The sequence below is a fragment of the Thalassophryne amazonica genome, chromosome 20 (assembly GCF_902500255.1).
Source record: "Thalassophryne amazonica chromosome 20, fThaAma1.1, whole genome shotgun sequence".
Taxonomy (NCBI): domain Eukaryota; kingdom Metazoa; phylum Chordata; class Actinopteri; order Batrachoidiformes; family Batrachoididae; genus Thalassophryne; species Thalassophryne amazonica.
Window position 1 is genome coordinate 2,677,623 of NC_047122.1, and position 18,676 is coordinate 2,696,298.

Genomic DNA, 18,676 nt, shown 5'->3' on the forward strand with positions numbered 1-18,676 from the left:
AGGAATTCCTGAAAACGGTGAAAGTCGGCGTGGCACACTTACTTTTGGCTGTGATCAAAAGTTACAGACAAAAACTCTGTTACGGGTGTGAGATCGATCACCCCAGCCAGCGCCAGCACGAGTGCCTGGACCCGTTAAATGAATATTTCTTTACCGGACATTTTGAGAGATTAATGGTGAGACTCTGGAGACCGACCTTCATCCCGGCTGTGGTAAAGCTCCTAGCCCAGCGCTTCCTCAACCCATCGGCTGCGAGGGTTCAGGGGGTGGTAGAAAACATCCTCACTGAGCTGAAATACACTGATAATTTTGAAGCAAAGATCAACGAACTGTACACATGTTTCGGTGAAGACGCAGATCTCGACCTGGAGGGGATGGTAGCCGTCTATAACCCAGACGACTGAAGAAAAACCTGCTTTTTTTTTGTTTGTTTTTTTTTAAATATCATTATATTGTTTTACAGTCATGGGTAATTGTGTGATGATTCTCTTTCAAAGCTTGCGGGAAGTTTGTGGACTCTCGTATAAGCTGGAGCGGGTAGTCATTCGCAGGCTGGAGATCCCAGACGCCCCGCCTTTATGCGCTATGGAGAGGGTCTTCGACGTTATCAGACGTCGCCCCGGGCCCGGAGTCTGGACAGATCATATCTACAGCGCGGCTCTCCATTCATCTGAAAAATCTCTGTACAACGTATTACTGAAAATCTCTGTTTTGACCACTGACGATTTTACACGGTGTAATACGATGCATCTGCTTACATTATACACTCTGTTTGTGGATGTGATAGCGTGCCGGGTGAAACAGATGGGGGTGTCCAGAGGGGAGATTGTTCCTACACTTTTACAGCTGAATACTGAAATAAACCGTAAATGCGGGGGAGATGTATTACTGAGAGTTTTCCAGTTTTGTACGTGAACGTATACTTTTTTCCTTCACGTATGCTGTGTTTAATAAACATGAACAATTGTTTTTTCTCTGTGTGTGACTTTAATGAATGTAATAAAGCACATATTCTAAACCTTATACAGCCTGTGTTCTTTCCTATAATATTGTTGAAAACGGGTGAAATGTTTTTCATATTGCAAGACAGAGTCATACAAACGAGGTTTTGGTGGAAAAAAGGTGCTCGTATGAATTAATGAGGGGTTTTAACACGGTCTCATTAAAAGCTCGAGGTTGCTCTGTGAGCGCTCTCCGCGGTGCTGAATCAGAGTTCAATTTAACGTTTCCAAGAGCTCCTATTTAAAACGTATACTTTTTTCCTTCACGCATGTTGTGTTTAATAAACATGAACAATTGCTTTTTTCTCTGTGTGTGACTTTAATGAATGTAATAAAGCATATATTCTAAACCTTATACGGCCTGTGTTCTTTCCTATAATATTGTTGAAAAAGGGTGAAATGTTTTACAAATCAAATTTATATAGTGCCAAAACCACAACAAAACAGTTGCCTCAAGGCGCTTCATATTGCAAGACAGAGTCATACAAACGAGGTTTTGGTGGAAAAAAGGTGCTCGTATGAATTAATGAGGGGTTTTAACACGGTCTTATTAAAAGCTCGAGGCTGCTCTGTGAGCGCTCTCCGCGGTGCTGAATCAGAGTTCAATTTAAAACAAAAGACTAATATTTATGGTCGCTAAAACATATAAAAATGCAAAAGGACTATCCGGTTCATCATTCTGAAGAGATCCGTCTTAAAAGATGGGTGATGAGGGTTTAATGAAGGATGTATATTATAGTCCGGTAAATCCGGGGAGTTTTGGAGGGCCGGAGCGTTTACGCAGGGCTCTGCATGATCAACACAGCTCTAAAATTCGTATGAAGCATATCAGAGATTTCCTGTCGGGGGAAGATGCATACACATTACACAAACCTGCCAGGACGCATTTTCCAAGAAATAGAGTATTTGTCACAAACCCGCTTAACCAATTTCAGGCGGATTTATGCGACATGCAGGGGTTATCAGATTTTAACGACGGGTACAAGTACCTGCTGACCGTTATCGATATCTTCTCAAAAAAAGCGTATGCCAGACCTCTGAAGTCAAAGCAAGGGCGCGAAGTCTCACAGGCCTTTGCCTCACTCTTAAAGCAGAGCGGGGTGCCTCTGAAGATGCAGACTGATGCCGGGAAAGAGTTTTTTAACAAACCGTTCAAGGATTTAATGAAAAAACACCGGATTCTACATTTTGCCACCGCAAGTGATCTGAAAGCCTCGGTTGTCGAGAGGTTTAATCGCACGCTAAAGACGAGAATGTGGAGATATTTTACTGCTAAAAACACGAGAAGATACATCGACGTCCTACCGTCTTTACTCACGGCTTATAACGAGAGTTATCATAAAAGCATTAAGATGAGGCCGAATGAGGTTAATGATCGAAATGTCGATCAAGTGTTTCAAAATTTGTATGGGGCATCCACCCTACGCAGGAGTCCTGTGAAGTGTAAATATAAGGTCGGAGATATAGTCAGGGTCTCCAAGCTCAGGGGAGTTTTTGATAAAAAATATGAACAAAGTTTTACGGATGAAATGTTCACGGTGTCAGAATGTATACAACGTACGCCGCCCGTTTATAAATTGAAAGATTATGACGGCGAGATCATTGAAGGTTCATTCTATGAACCAGAATTGCAGAAGGTTAAAATAGCAAAAGACAGACCGTATCAGGTTCAAGAAATTATTCGTGAACGTTTTACCAAGGGAAAGAAATTTGTATTTGTCAGATGGAAAAATTGGCCCGAGAAATTTAACTCCTGGGTTCCCGCGGACCAGCTGATGGCCGTATAAATATGAGAACTTCCATCTTCAACCGACATATGAGAAATGGATCGGGATCTGAAACACGGATTTTATATGACTCTGCCTTCAAACGCCAGCCTAAAAGTATTCCCGGACAACACAATTTCATGCTACCAGGTGGACTTGGCTCGACACCTGGATCTAGAGGGTGACTGGGATGTGGCGCTGACGGAAATTTGTTATCCGCACACCTGGTTAAATATCCCGGAAAAGCCTTCCTGTACGTTCCAGGTGATGAAAATTACGGGCAAGAACAAACTCGCCGTTCACTCGCGATATTTTGACACGGGATATTATGATAACTTTGAGGTTATTGCAGGGCTGATAAACCCTCGTTTGAAGACTATAGATCCGAATCTGACTTTAAAATATGACGATATCCAGAAAAAGTTTCTGTGGGAAGGAGACGGTACCAGCCAGGTATATTTTGAAGCCCCGACGGCGTACATGCTGGGGATGCACCCTAATCAATGGCTGAGATGCGGACCCGGGGTCACGAGCTGTCCCCGCTACCCCGATATAAAAGCAGGGATGTATCACCTGTTCTGTTATACAGACGTTGTACAGCCTCAGGCGGTGGGTGACGCTTTTGCTCCTCTCCTCCGAGCGTTCGAAATTGGAGGTCGTTTCGGGGAAATAATTACAAAGAAATTCAACCCCGCTTATTACATCCCGGTCTCCAAAAGACATATTGAGACAATACGCATCGAAATCAAAAGCGATCAAGATCAAACGGTGGATTTCAGATACGGTAAAGTGGTTGTGACATTACATTTTAAACCGGCGGGATAAAAAAAAATGGCTGGGGCAGCGCACAAAGCCGACATTTATAGATTTGTGCCTTACTATGAAAATCAAGTCGGGAATGGCCTTCACGGCTTCCACGGCGCTCCTGTTATGTACGGGCGCGGGCTCGGGAACATATTTTCGAAACTGTTCAAATTTGTGTCGCCGCTGATTAAACAAGGATACACGATCGCCAAACCTCACCTGAAAAACGCAGCCCGAAGCATCGCTTCCGACGTAGTGAGCCGCGTTGTTGAGAGGGCCGGACGGAGTCAGGAGCCCGAGCAGCAGCGGGGGTCCGGGATCATGGTGCTCTCAAGAAGGCCCCGGAAACGCCCCCCGGGGAAACGGGTCAAAACGGTTAAAAAGCGAAAGACCCCCGGAAAAAGCAGAACAGTTCGAAGGAAGCATAAGAAGAGGAGGTTGTCCGGGGATATTTTCTCTTAAACAATGTCTCTTTTGCAAAATAATTCCCCCGAATGCACCATGAGCGAATTGGATTTATTCGCCGTCCCCGGGACCCAGCTGTCCATCGAGCAAAGCCAATACGTTGAAGTCAGCCCGTTATCAGCCCTGACGGACATGGGCCCTATCGAGTTTTTTATCCCCGGAGACGGTGAGAGGTATTTAGACCTCAATAATACGCTGCTTTATCTGCGAATGAAAATTACAAACGCCGACGGGACTGACCTGGCTAATGACGCCCGCGTGGGCGTCATAAATTATCCTCTCAATACGATTTTCTCACAAGTCGACGTGACTCTGGGTGACCGGCTGATTTCCTAGTCCAGCGCGACGCACCCGTACAGGGCAATGATTGAGACGCTGCTGAACTTTTCCCCCGCTTCATTGAAATCGCAGTTCACGGGCGGTTTGTTTTACAAGGACACCCCGGGTCAGCACAATTCGACCACTGTGGATGACGCGGACCCGAATAAAGGCCTCGTGAGCAGAGCGCGCTTTAGCGCCGAATCGCGTGAATTTCAAGTTCAGGGTCCGCTGCACGCGGACATATTTTTCTGCGAGAGGCTTCTTCTGAATAACATTGATCTAAGAGTTAAATTAATTCGAGCCAGCGATGCTTTCTGCCTGATGGGGCTGGCGGCCTCCACTTTCAAGCTGAAAATTCTGGGCGCGTCCCTATTCGTTAAGAAAGTCACCGTATCCCCTGCAGTGAGATTGGGTCACTCCGCGGCTCTCATGAAAGGGAACGCCGTGTACCCGTTATCACGAATCAACGTTAAGACTTACGTGATCCCCAGCCATTCCAGGATATGCAACCAGGAGAACCTGTTTTTAGGAACCATGCCCAAATATGTGGTTCTGGGTATGGTGAATCACAATGCATTCAGTGGGAGAAGAGATCTGTCCCCGTTTGAATTTGCACACTATGACCTGGAGTACCTCGCACTCAGTCAAAACGGGAGACAGCTGCCGGCTAAAGCTTTCCAGCCTGAATTTAACAACGAACTCTCTGTCAGGGAGTTTTACAATCTCTACACCGCGACCGGACGACACCTCAAAGACCAGCCTCTCTGTATAGACCGGGAGGATTTTGCGCGCGGCTACACGCTGTACGTCTTCAATTTAAACCCGGAGGAGGACAGCGGCGCTCTGAGCCCCGTCTCCACAGGCACCCTGCGACTTGAAATGAGATTCAGAGTCGCGACTCCGCATACCACCACGCTGATAGTGTACGCGTGTTATGATTCTCTCCTGGAGATTAATTCCAAGCGACAGGTCCTTGTGGATTTTTACTGATGAACACCCTGGAATTGGACGCTGTTATGAGGGGCTTAATAGGAGACCTGTTTGCCGGTGTTTTTGCGTCTGACGAGTTATTCTGGATCAAGCCGGACCCTCCCGTATATTTCATTGTAAACACCCACCCTAGACATTTACCGGGAGAACACTGGTTAGCGCTCACCGTTGAAAAAAATGGTCGAGCCACATTTTTTAACTCGTTCGGCCTCAGCCCTGACTTTGATTACTACCCTAAAAGCATCCTGCAATATCTGGAGAATCTCCCAGATGTTAAAAACATTCTGTATCACAACAAGCAGCTTCAGCACGAGTTATCCGACGTATGCGGACAACACTGCGTGTATTATCTGTATAACAGAGCCAGTGGGAAGTCGTACCGGGACGTGGTGTCTTTATACTCCGAAAATACTATCGCGAACGATGATTTGGTTTCTGATTTTGTGAAAAGATATCATTATTGCCTTAAGAAAAGCTGCAATACCTCCTGTAACCAGCTAGCAGGGCCTCTGCATGAGTTTAAATATTGTCACGGCTTGTGTTAACCGGCTTTCCTATTTTTTTATGTTTTTCCGTGTGAAAATGTAACCCCCGTCTTAGAACGCTCTCCCGATCATACCTTTAAAGTTTTATTGCGTTCGGAAAATTTAAACCCCCGTTTTTTAAACGTAGAAAGAAGCCTTGACCTTTGACCTTTGATTTTTGTATGTGTTTTTTTTCGCCTGAAAACGGGGTGGATGTGTGAGAGCGGCCTTCCGATCATACCTTTAAAGTTTTAACGCGTTTGCTAATGTAAACCCCCGTTTTTAAACGTAGAAAGAAGCTTTGACCTTTGACCTTTGATTTTTTTTTATGTGTTTTTTTTTTGCCTGAAAACGGGGTGGATGTGTGAGAGCGGCCTTCCGATCATACCTTTAAAGTTTTAACGCGTTTGCATAATGTAAACCTCCGTTTTTAAACGTAGAAAGAAGCTTTGACCTTTGACCTTTGATTTTTTGTATGTGTTTTTTTTCGCCTGAAAACGGGGTGGATGTGTGAGAGCGGCCTTCCGAACATACCTTTAAAGTTTTAACGCGTTTGCATAATGTAAACCCCCGTTTTTAAACGTAGAAAGAAGCTTTGACCTTTGACCTTTGATTTTTTTTATGTGTTTTTTTTCGCCTGAAAACGGGGTGGATGTGTGAGAGCGGCCTTCCGAACATACCTTTAAAGTTTTAACGCGTTTGCATAATGTAAACCCCCGTTTTTAAACGTAGAAAGAAGCTTTGACCTTTGACCTTTGATTTTTTTTATGTGTTTTTTTTCGCCTGAAAACGGGGTGGATGTGTGAGAGCGGCCTTCCGAACATACCTTTAAAGTTTTATCGCGTTTGCACGCTTTAAAACATTGTTATTAAGTACAGAAAGAAGTGTTAATCTTTGATCCTAAATTTTTTTTATGTTTTTTTTTCGCCTGAAAACGGGGTGGATGTGTGAGAGCGGCCTTCCGATCATACCTTTAAAGTTTTATCGCGTTTGCATGATGTAAACCCCCGTTTTTAAACGTAGAAAGAAGCTTTGACCTTTGACCTTTGATTTTTTTTATGTGTTTTTTGTGAAAAATGTTCCGAATGTGTAGAAAATGCACCCCCGATCATACCTTTAATGTTTTTGCATCGTTGTTATTAAGTAGAGAAGTGTTGAAAGTTGTTTTTTAAACCGTATACCGAATAAAAGTGATGAAGGCCGGAGATGAGTTTCAGTCTGTGTTTTATTAGTAACAATATACAAAAACGTGACTGACTGCGATGTATTTTAAAGAATCTTGATCATAATATCCAGTCAGTTTTTAATTCGATACCCTCCTTTTATGGTGAGAAACCTTCCCAGCGTTGGAAGTCTTTTTTTTTCTTAAGTTTCTTCCTGGCCGGCGAATCGGTTAAAAGAAGGGATTCATCCGGCGAGCTGCTCCGGCCTTTTTTAAGCTTCTGAAGCTGCTCGCGGGCTTGCGGGTTTGATACGCACGCCACCGGGATGTTCCGCTCCTGTAAAATATTGAGGAACTTCACCCAGCCTGTAGGAGGGCTCGATTTCTTGAACGAGGATCCGAGATGTTTCATAAGATCTATGGCGTGAGACCCCCTCACGACTTTCCCCTTGTAAATAAATTCCCCCGACGGACTCCAGCGCGTATCACCCTTCGATAATTTCCTCATAATATATTCAGCGTTTCTACGCTCTCTGGAGGGGATATTCTTCAGGACCTCTGTGACAGTCTCATCCTCCTCCTCCTCCTCCTCCACCCCCTCCTCCTCAGGTTGCTTAGCGACGCGAGTCTCTTGCGGGGGTGAAACGCGTGATTCGAGTTCCCCCTGCTTGATCAGGGTTAAATAGCGCTGCAGCAGAGCCTCATACTTTTTAATTTTTTCATAAGGAGAGTGAGTACGTTCTTCCAGTATACCTCGCATTCGCGAGTCTAAATCATTTTCCGCCGTTTGTCTGATGTTATTTCCGCTCGGCGGAACGGAATGACTGAGTTGAAGCATCTGCTGTGGAGTGAGTAAAAACATCTTTTGCGCCGCTTTGAACGCCATTATCCTCTGGGTACTATTAGACTCGTTATAACGGGCAGGGCCGCGGCGAGCAGAGGCAGGAGAAAGCCGCCCGTCTGAATCAGCGCTCCCCGCTTCTTTTTATAACTGGTTTTTCTGTCGGCCAGAAGACGTAAAACTCTTTTTCGTTTTTTCAAGGCCCGGAATTGAGAGTCGCTCAAGGCGATATTCCCCTTTAATATATTCAAAGCGATCTCGGATAAAGTTTTCAGAAGCTCCGGCCTGCAGGTCTTCAGGCTGTAGTGACGCTCCCTCGCCCCGGCTCTGATTAGCGCTTTAAGAGCGGGGGCGTTCCTTTTTAAAAGAGAGCTCATATCCGTTTATCTTTCTGTAAATAAACTGTGGGCCACTCGTGCGGGAGTAATCCCGATCTCAGTCTGAACTGATCTGGACACTCCTGCGTGCAATCCAGTAATAAATACCCGTAAGGTACGCTCGTAGCATCATCAAGTGCCTCCAAAAAAAATTGTTTTCTGCCGGGAAACATTTGCTGAGCCAGAATGTTCATCTGTAACTTGTCTCTGGGATTTTTAAACAGCACCATATAATTACAATTCAAACTGATGGTTCGACTGTATTTCCCTTTATGAAACACGTTCTGTGTGATCATGATGACGCTCATATTCCGGTGATGTCTGTACTGGGTGAAAATTCTTACAACTTCAGGATGATCCGTTGCTTGAAAGATGAGATCGTCCAAAATAACCAGATGGCTCTGACCTTCAGGGAAAAGGCTGTCGTCCAGAAATGAGTCAGGGAGTCCTCTTACAAATTTAATATTTTTATTCTTCAGTTCAGAATACAGAGGTTGTTCAGACGTATACAGCCATACAATGTTGTCAGGCACATATCTCATAGCGTGGCTACAATTTTCCAGCAATGTTTTCACAAACACAGTCTTTCCCGAACCACTCGGTCCAACGATGAGACACCGTATTTCCAGAGTGAGACATGTTTCAAAATCCGAACGGTTCGGTTTCCCCGTCCTTTAAAAGACGCCGCTTGTCATACACCACCCTGAAGGATTTTTGAAATGACACGTTTGTCAAACTGAAACTGCTTTTATGACGTTTAATTCCCTGCTGCGGCGTTATGATAGATGCAGCGAGGGCGGGATCTTTTATATAACCCTCGACCAGATCTTTGACGCTGTCAAAGTTTATTTTCTGACAGCTTTCGTGGGTTTGAGTGATCCCCTTCACACGCATGACCGTTTTACCTCGTGCGGTTTTATATGCGTAACTTTTAGGTCCCGCCGCTGCAAACTCTGTGATGACGTCGCCGTTCAACTCGTCGGTGAGCTGCCCCAGATAATTACCGGTAGGCAGCGGGGTTTCACCCTGCCTACAAACGTAAATCAGGCTATCGGTATCATAATACAGAATCCTGTCAGGATTTGCCACAGCCTCCATAAAACCGTACAAGGTCAAACGCGCGTACGCCGTTGTAAACGCCGCGATGAAAATATTGACGGTTTTACCCGGTCGGCTGACGTGCCGCGGGCCGTACCTCCATTGAACCATAGCCGCCTGACTGCTGAGGAATGTTAGATATGTGACCTCGTACTCTTCAGAAAACAGATACCTGAACAGATCGTCAGCATTTTTAACGAGCGCGGTCTGCGTCAGATTCGCCCTCTGGGCGAATTTCCCCCAGAAGGAGTTGAGGCAGATCTTAGCCATCTGTCGTTTTGCCGGATTGTGACTGATTTTTTCTGGGTCTAAACGAATCTTCTGATTCAGCCAGTAGTCCGTGATGTATTTTTCTCTGCTCTCGGAGTCTTTATCAAATTCGGGAGGGAAACCAGAGGCTTCCTGCTTGTGTTTTAAGAAGGTGTTTATGTACCCCTCAAAGATTTTATCACTTTTTTCCTCAAAATGCCAGACTTCAAAAATCTTAGCTACAGCATAGCCTGTATCCAGAGCTTTGTGGAATTCCGGGGTCGTCCAAGTCCCAGACAGAGCTCTCTGCTGCTGACTGTGTGTGCACGCTGCAGCTTGATTATTTTCATCAGCGCAGGTGCGACACAGAGTAAACACCAGTTTACCGTGAGGAGTTCTGTGTGGGAGGACGGGGAATTTTAGCCCCTGGGGCGGGTACACGATGGCTTTGATGAGCCCGAAATAAGTCCTGGGGTCTCGGAAATTTCTCTTGATAATTTCCGGATGCCCCGTGGGATATGTGAAATTTACGTTAACGTAAGGATACAGCGAGGTCACGTCGACGTAATAGACCGTCTCATCTTGCTCAGCCGTGTACCTCAGACGGGCCGCGCAAGTCCGACCGCCGTATAAAGCGTCGCGAGGTTCGAGGGGCGGCGGTAACCCCCTGCGGGCGAGGAAACACCGAACGCTCTCATCCCTCAGCCTCATTTCAAGCCATTGATGCTCCCAAATTACGTTGAGGGTGACGCCCGGCATAGCCCGCAGAAAGGCTATTTTTTTCTGACACGTTGCGTGGAGCTCTCCAAATGAGGTGTTTGTGAGAGGGTTTATTTCATGCTGTGTAAAACACCTTGCACACCCGTGGTAAAAACATCCGAGAAACTCCCACACTTTTATCCGGCCGTCAATCTGAGCATACCCATCAACATAATAACCTCCTATTTTTTTCTCGCCCCTGTTTAGAGCATGATCGATGATAATGTTTTGCGTCTCAGCAACCCATTCTAACCATTGCACGGCCACGTCCGAATATTTTTTATGCCTCGTTCTATAATTGTCGGCGGAGGGGATCGCCAGCGTTTTTGGAGCAAGAAAGTTAGTTTGGAAGACTTTCATACATGCCGAGGCGATTGTAACGCAGGTAAAAGGATCCACGAGTGTTTCAGCGATGAATTCAGACATAAATTTGGAGCAGGCTGCAGCCAAGATTTTTGTATCGTTATCACAATACATAACGGCCTCGGCTTTAAAATCGAAAATTGCGTTTTTTTTTCCGCACGTACCACGCGTTAAATTCCTCTCTTTCTCCCTCTGACATATTTGCGACCCCGTAAGCCGCTGAGTCAGGGTACGGACCGACATAGTTCAGATTTTTTTCTGAACTGAACAGGTGCGGAAAGTAACCTTTGCGGATGATTTCGTCTTTCAGCCGGATCCCCAGGGCTTTAGGCATCTGAGATAAGCGCATTGTAAGGAAAGATAACGAATCTATATATTTCTGTTTAAAGGCGGCGTCTGTCATGAGTAATAGTTTACTCCCGGTCATAATCACAGCGGGGGTTACGCCCTGCTGGACTAAATACTTTAGAAGCAAATAGCCGTCAAAACCTTTTGAGTTGTGAGCGATGAACACGTATTCTTTGAATTTTCTCGTTCTAAAATGTTTAAAGAAGCGGGCTACGCAGTCTGTCCCCCATGCGCTCCAAAAATCACCCGTCTTTGTTACAGCGCTGACGTAAAACGGTACGTGTTCCCCGTTATTATCGACATACGTTTCAAAATCATAAAAAACATATTTCTCTGAATGCGTCTCTTCAGCTTTGACCGGCGTCATATAGCAGAGGTGACCCTCGCTCGGCTCCTGGAGAGCCTCGCCGCATATATGACACCTCTTCTGCTTACACACGTGCGGAGCGCTGTTTTTAGAAAACGCTATGTAATACTCACGTTTACATCGAGGGCATTTTTTTCTGTTATCACACACATTAACGAATTTACCGGCGGAAGGACGATACTTCGGCTGTTTATGCAGGCTGTAACAGGTGGGAGAGCGACACTCCTTGTTACATTCGCTGCAGAATACAGGGTTATTTTTCTCATAACACTGCGTGGATTCACAAATTTTACAATATGACGGACAATTATGGGAGGCGTGGTTATTGTACCCCTCAAAGCAAAACTTACATACATATTTCACTCCCAAAAATCTCTTTAAATCGATGATTCCGTAAAAATGATTATTAAACAGAAAAACGAAAAGAGTTTTCTGCTGCGCCGGTATTCCTGTCTGGAATTTTGTCAGCTTTCTCTCCCCTTCGGCTCTGAAAAACACCACAATTTTACAACCCAGAGCGTTTTCAAATTTTCCCACCTGCTCTAAAGATACCGGCGTAGCTTCCGTTAATCCGACGCTATTTTGTAACGCCAGCCCGCGCTGCTCCGCCTCGTGCGTACTCAGATGAGGATTCAATAACTGAACGAGGTTTATCGCGAAACATAAACTGTTGTCAGGATTATACACGATATTAAGGCATTTGGATTTTTTCCTCAGAACCTCGTGATGGAGGAGGTCATCTATTCTGCGCTTCCCCGCGCCGTTCTGGTTGCGGATGACTTGAACCACTAATTCCAGAGACTCGTCGGATAAAACGTTGGAATTTGATTGTATCAATCGTTCTAACAGATTTTGGAAGCCCGTCACATCGCCAGCGTCGTTATATGAGCTGATCAAAGCGGCCTCGTTGTAGACTGAGTCCCCACGAATCTCCATTTGGATAAAGTCCCCGGCCCTGGCGTGTGTTAAAGCCTTTTCGACCGAGTTATGAAGAGCCCCAACGACGTTACGGTAAAATTCCGCGTAGTCGGGAATTTCGTCGGCGCGCTGGAAATTGAGAGGCAGCCTGATTTCGATATTGTTAAAAGCAGGTCTCCTGATGACGTTAGCAGCCCCACCACCCGTCATGGGAGAGTGCCGGCTGGGTCCCGGTCGTGCATCATCCCCGTCTTCCATCAAAACAGAGATCGCCGCGTTTATCGGGGTTAAACGAGCTCTGTTTAAAATCTCTTCTCCGTGCGCATTGCGCGGGGAGGGACTTCTTAAAGGTGAAAAAGCGCGAGCGTCGTTAGGCATTTGATTTAATTCATCCACCGCGGATTGGACGTGAGGATTAACTTCACACGCGAGGAGGTTTACGGCGTTATTTAACGGAGTCAGACGTACCTGGTTCAACGCCGCGGGACCGGACTCGTCTGGAGGTGAGGTGTGCGGGGGGTCAGGGGGGTCTTCAGTATCAGACTGGACCGTCGAATTTATAGCGTTAATCGCAGAAATGATGTAGGGGTTAATTTCTTCCGATTCTCGTTCAGCCGCTAAATTGTTAAGAGCCTCATTTAACGGTGTTAAACGAACACGGCTTAAAAGTCTCTCTCCGGACTCGATGTTATTTTGAGGCGGCGAATTTAACGCCTCGGGTAATGGGCCATCTGCTCCAGGAGCGCTCCCCGCTGAGTCGATTATTGAAGCGTTTAAATCCAATACACGTCCGAAGTTATTTTCCCGATGTGAATTCTCTCCTTCCATCTTTTAAAATCTGTAGCAGGAAGAATCTACCTCAAGAAATTCAGTTAATATACCTCTTCAAAATGAATTCTCCCGTTCCATCGGAATAAGAGAAAAAATAAAAAAATAAAAACAGACTACACATTTTCAAGAAAGTTGCGTGACGAGGTTAATCCCAGCTCAGAATATCTTCGAGCCTTGCGTCTCGGTGGAAAATAGACGGTCTCCCTCCACCGCGTGCTGAAAAAAGAGAAAATCGTTAGTTATTAAATATTTAAAATAAATAAATACATAAACTCCGACTCCTTACCGTGTACATCCGCGGATCGTTTTACGGGTCTCTCCCACTGACCCGCTTCTCCATGGGCTGTGACAGAAAAAATCGGGTTATTCCAGAGTTTTAATCGTGATTTAATCTCGATCGCTGTACTTACATCTGCGTGGTGAAGTCGGGGCTTCCAGCCTTCGAACTTCTTCAGGGGGCTCTGACTTGATTTCTAGAATTAACATAAATAAATGAATACAAAGCATCACCCTCGCAAGCGGATATTCTGTACTATTTCAAATATATTACCGAGGACGGGTCCGAACGCGCTCTGGACCGTCTGCGTGGTTTTGTCTAAAAAAAAAAAAAAAAAAAAAGACAGTTTCAGACGGCGTGCATCATTTAAAAACACTCATTTCTATCAAAACAGATTACTTAAATCACTTACCCTGAAAGCTGATGCGGTTTTCGCACTCTGCTCGAAGACAAGAAAACTTAATTAAACAACATGGTTTTCCAGGATTTTTTCCGCAAATTTATTCTATTTTATACCCATAGCTGGGGGTCCAGGCATCTTCACTCTTCACTGGTCGTAGTGGAAATGCTCGCTGACTCGTTCCCAGGGACGTAAGTGATAAGGAGCATTGTTTATTGTTCGGGCTCGGGGCAGCATCTCCGCTCAGCGGGTGTCCCGCGCCCCATGATCGATCGGCTAATATCTTAAAAGAAAACATCATCTGGCGTGAGTGATAAGGAGCATTGTTTATTGTTCTTCGGGTTCATCACCTCGGGGCAGCATCTCCGCTCAGCGGGTGTCCCGCCACACACACACACACACACACACACACACACACACACACACACACACACACGCACACACACACGCACTCACACAGACACAGCGTCTGCAACAGGTTTTACAGCCGTGGGGTCATGTTTCCGCGAGCGGCTCTATGCGTGGGTATTTGACCGTCTTGCTGCAAAGACTTACAGCCGAGAGAGACGGGTATTTGTTCCCCTTCTTTAATTTACGAATTAAAAAACAGAAAAGGAAACGTAATAATTTAAGAATTAAAGATATTAAAGGGGCATTAAATAATAGACAGTGATTTATGTTTAATTATTTCAGAATTAGTTAATTCTTTAATACATTAAAAAGATCTAGGTATTTTTAATCATTCTTTAATTCATGAAATAAAATGACATTAAAATATTAGACCCTGGGTGGGAGGGGAGGTATGGCTTGGAGGCGGTGCTTGGCCGGGGTTAGGGGAGGAGCTTGGGGGTGGGGCTAGGGGAGGAGCCAGGGGCGGAACTAGGGGAGGAGCTGGGGGCGGGGCTTAGGGGCGGGACATACTGACGTCATCGACTCTGATTGGATGTGACGTCATAAGGGGCGGGGGCTCGGAGGCGGGATCAGGGGCGGGGCTTAGGGGCGGGGCATAATGACATCATCGATTATGATTGGCTGTGACGTCATAAGGGGCGGGGCTTGGAGGCGGGACTAGGGGAGGGGCTTAGGGGCGGGACATAGTGACGTCATCGATTCTGATTGGCTATGACATCATAGAGGGGGCGGGGCTTAGTGACGTGGCCGATTTTGATTGGCAGCTGTCACTTTTTTGACGAAAGGTGGGTCAGTTTTCTCTCTCTTGTCACTCCCAAAGAGAATCTCAGCATCTTCAGCTCTGCCACCTCCAGCTCTGCCTCCTGTCTTTTTGTTAGGGCCACTGTCTCTAAACCGTACAACATAGCTGGTCTCACTGCTGTCTTGTAAACTTTCCCCTTCACTCTTGCTGATATTCTTCGGTCACAAATCACTCCTGCCACCTTTCTCCACCCACTCCACCCTGCCTGCACTCTCTTCTTCACCTCTCTACCACACTCTCCATTACTTTGAACAGTTGACCCCAAATATTTAAACTCATCTACTTTCACCACTTCTACTCCTTGTAACTGCACTATTCCACTGGGCTCCCTCTCATTCACACACATGGACTCAGTCTTGCTTCTACTGACTTTCATTCCCCTTCTCTCCAAAGCATATCTCCACTTCTCCAGACTAGACTCAACTTGCTCTCTACTCTCACTACAGATCACAATGTCATCTGCAAACATCATAGTCCATGGGGACTCCTGTCTGATCTCATCTGTCAACCTGTCCATCACCACTGCAAACAAGAAAGGACTCAGAGCTGATCCTTGGTGTAATCCCACCTCCACCTTGAATGAGTCTGTCATTCCGACTGCACATCTCACCGCTGTCACACTATTCTTGTACATGTCCTGCACTACCCTAATGTACTTCTCTGCCACTCCAGACTTCCTCATACAATGCCACAACTCTTCTCTTGGCACCCTATCATAAGCTTTTTCTAAGTCCACAAACACACAATGTAACTCTTTCTGTCCTTCTCTGTACTTTTCCAACAGTATTCTCAGAACAAACATTGCATCTGTAGTGCTCTTTCTTGGCATGAAACCATATTGCTGCTCACAGATCTTCACCTGTTTTCTAAGCCTAGCTTCTACTACTCTTTCCCATAACTTCATGCTGTGGCTGATCAGCTTTATGCCTCTGTAGTTACTGCAGCTCTGCACATCGAAACTCTACTGCCATCTCTCCTAGACATTTCCATGCCTCCATTGGAATGTCATCTGGACCAACTGCCTTTCCACTCTTCATCCTCTTCATAGCAGCCCTCACTTCGTCCTTGCTAATCTCTTTTACTTCCTGATTTACTCTCACCACATAATCCAGCCTTTTCTCTCGCTCATTTTCTTTATTCATCAACTCTTCAAAATATTCCCTCCACCTTCTCAGCACACACTCCTCACTTGTCAGCACATTACCATGTGCATCTTTTACCACCCTAACCTGCTGCACATCCTTTCCAGCTCTGTCCCTTTGTCTGGCCAATCGGTACAAGTCCTTTTCTCCTTCCTTACTATCCAACTTCTTGTACAGCTCGCAATATGCCTTTTCCTTTGCTTTTGCCACTTCTCTTCTCGCCTTACGCCGCATCTCCTTGTACTCCTGTCTACTTTCTTCATCTCTCCGACTATCCCAAAACTTTTTCGCCAACCTCTTTCTCCTTATGCTTTCCTGGACCTCTTCATTCCACCACCAAGTCTGCTTGTCTTCCTTCCACTGTCCAGATGTCATACCCAGTACTGCCCTAGCTGTCTCCCTCACCACATCTGCAGTACTTTTCCAGTTGTCCAAAATTGCTTCCCCTCCAGCTAGTGCTTCTCTCACCTGCTCGCTAAATTTCACACAACAGTCTTCCTCCTTCAGCTTCCACCATCTGATCCTTTGTTGAGCTCTCACTCTCTTCTTCTTCTTTACCTCTAAAGTCATCCTACAAACAACCATCCTATGCTGTCTAGTGACACTCTCTCCTGCTACCACCTTACAGTCTGTGATTTCTTTTAGCTTGCATCTCCTATAAAGAATGTAGTCCACCTGTGTGCACCTTCCTCCACTCTTATGTTACCCTGTGCTCCTCCCTTTTCTTAAAGTAGGTATTCACCACAGCCATTTCCATCCTTTTTGCAAAATTAACTACCATCTGTCCTTCCCCATTCCTATCCTTGATACCATATCTACCCATTACTTCCTCATCACCTCTGTTCCCTTCACCAACATGCCCATTGAAGTCTGCTCCTATCACCACTCTTTCATGCTTGGGCACACTCTCCACCACCTCATCTAACACACTCCAGAAATCTTCTTTCTCCTTCATCTCACAACCTACCTGTGGGGCATATGCACTGATGATATTCATCATCACCCCTGCAATTTCCAACTTCACACTCATCACCCTGTCAGACACTCGCTTAACCTCCAACACACTTTTAACATACTCTTCCTTTAAAATGACCCCAACACCATTTCTCTTCCTGTCCTCACCATGGTACAACAACTTGTACCCACCGCCGATGCTCCTGCTCTTACTTCCCTTCCACTTGGTCTCTTGCACACACAATATGTCTACCTTTCTCCTCTCCATCATATCAACCAGCTCTCTCCCTTTACCAGTCATACTACCAACATTCAAAGTCCCCACTCTCATTTCCACCCTTCTAGTTTTCTTCTTCTCCCGCTGTTCGTGGCAACGTTTTCGTCCTCTTCTTCGTCGTCTTCGCCCAGCAGTAGCCCAATTTCCACCGGCACCCTGTTGGGCAATAGCACCGGTGGCGGACGTTGTTAACCCGGGCCGCGACCGATCTGGTATGGGAATTCGATTCTGAGTCTGCATAGTTGGGTTGGCTTGTTTTACGCCGGATGCCCTTCCTGACGCAACCCTCCTCATTTATCCGGGCTTGGGACCGGCACTCAGAATGTACTGGCTACACACCCCATGTGGCTGAGTTGCAGTTTTAGAAACAATGACAGGTGCATATCAACAAAAAAACACTCAAGATTATATCAAAACTTTACAATAGTATGATGTCATGCCAGAATGTTACAACTCTATATGTTAAAGAAAAATGGGAACAAGAAATGATTATCACAATAACAGATCAGGAATGGTACAGGATATGCGAGTTGGCACAGTCTTCCACCACTTCACTAAGATGGAGGGAATTCAACTGGAAGAATGTAATTCGATTTTTTACAACACCTTGTATAAAGAGCAGACAGTTGTCAAGTCAACAAGTCTGTTGGAGACAATGTGGAATGATCAGTGTCAATCACACTCTCATTTTCTGGGATTGTTCACAGATTGTGTCATACTGGACTTCAATTCACTCAACCCTGACACAAGTACTTCGGTACTCTGTCTCTTTCACACCAGCAACATTATATTTAGGGACATGTTTCTGAAGTTGTTACAAATAGAGATGAATATTTAGTCAAAATTTTATTAACTTCAGCAAGAAAGGCCATAACAAGAAGATGGCTCAAACCTGAACCACCAAACCTCACTGAATGGATGGACATTGTACAGGAAATATTCACTATGGAGAAAATGACATTCACTCTGCGACTGAAAGAAGAGAAAATTATGGAAAAATGGGACAAATGGATTACATGCCAAAACACACTTGTCACATAATTAAACATTTAAAATGCTATAATACTTTAATGGTTGCGGCTTTTCTTTTTTGGTTTACTTTTCTTTCTATTTGTCTGTGTGCATTTATTTCTGTTAATATATTCAATCAAAATTGAAATGAAAAAGGGTTGTAATTTTCTATTGAAAACTCAATAAAATATTTGTGAAAAAAAAAATACATTAATACT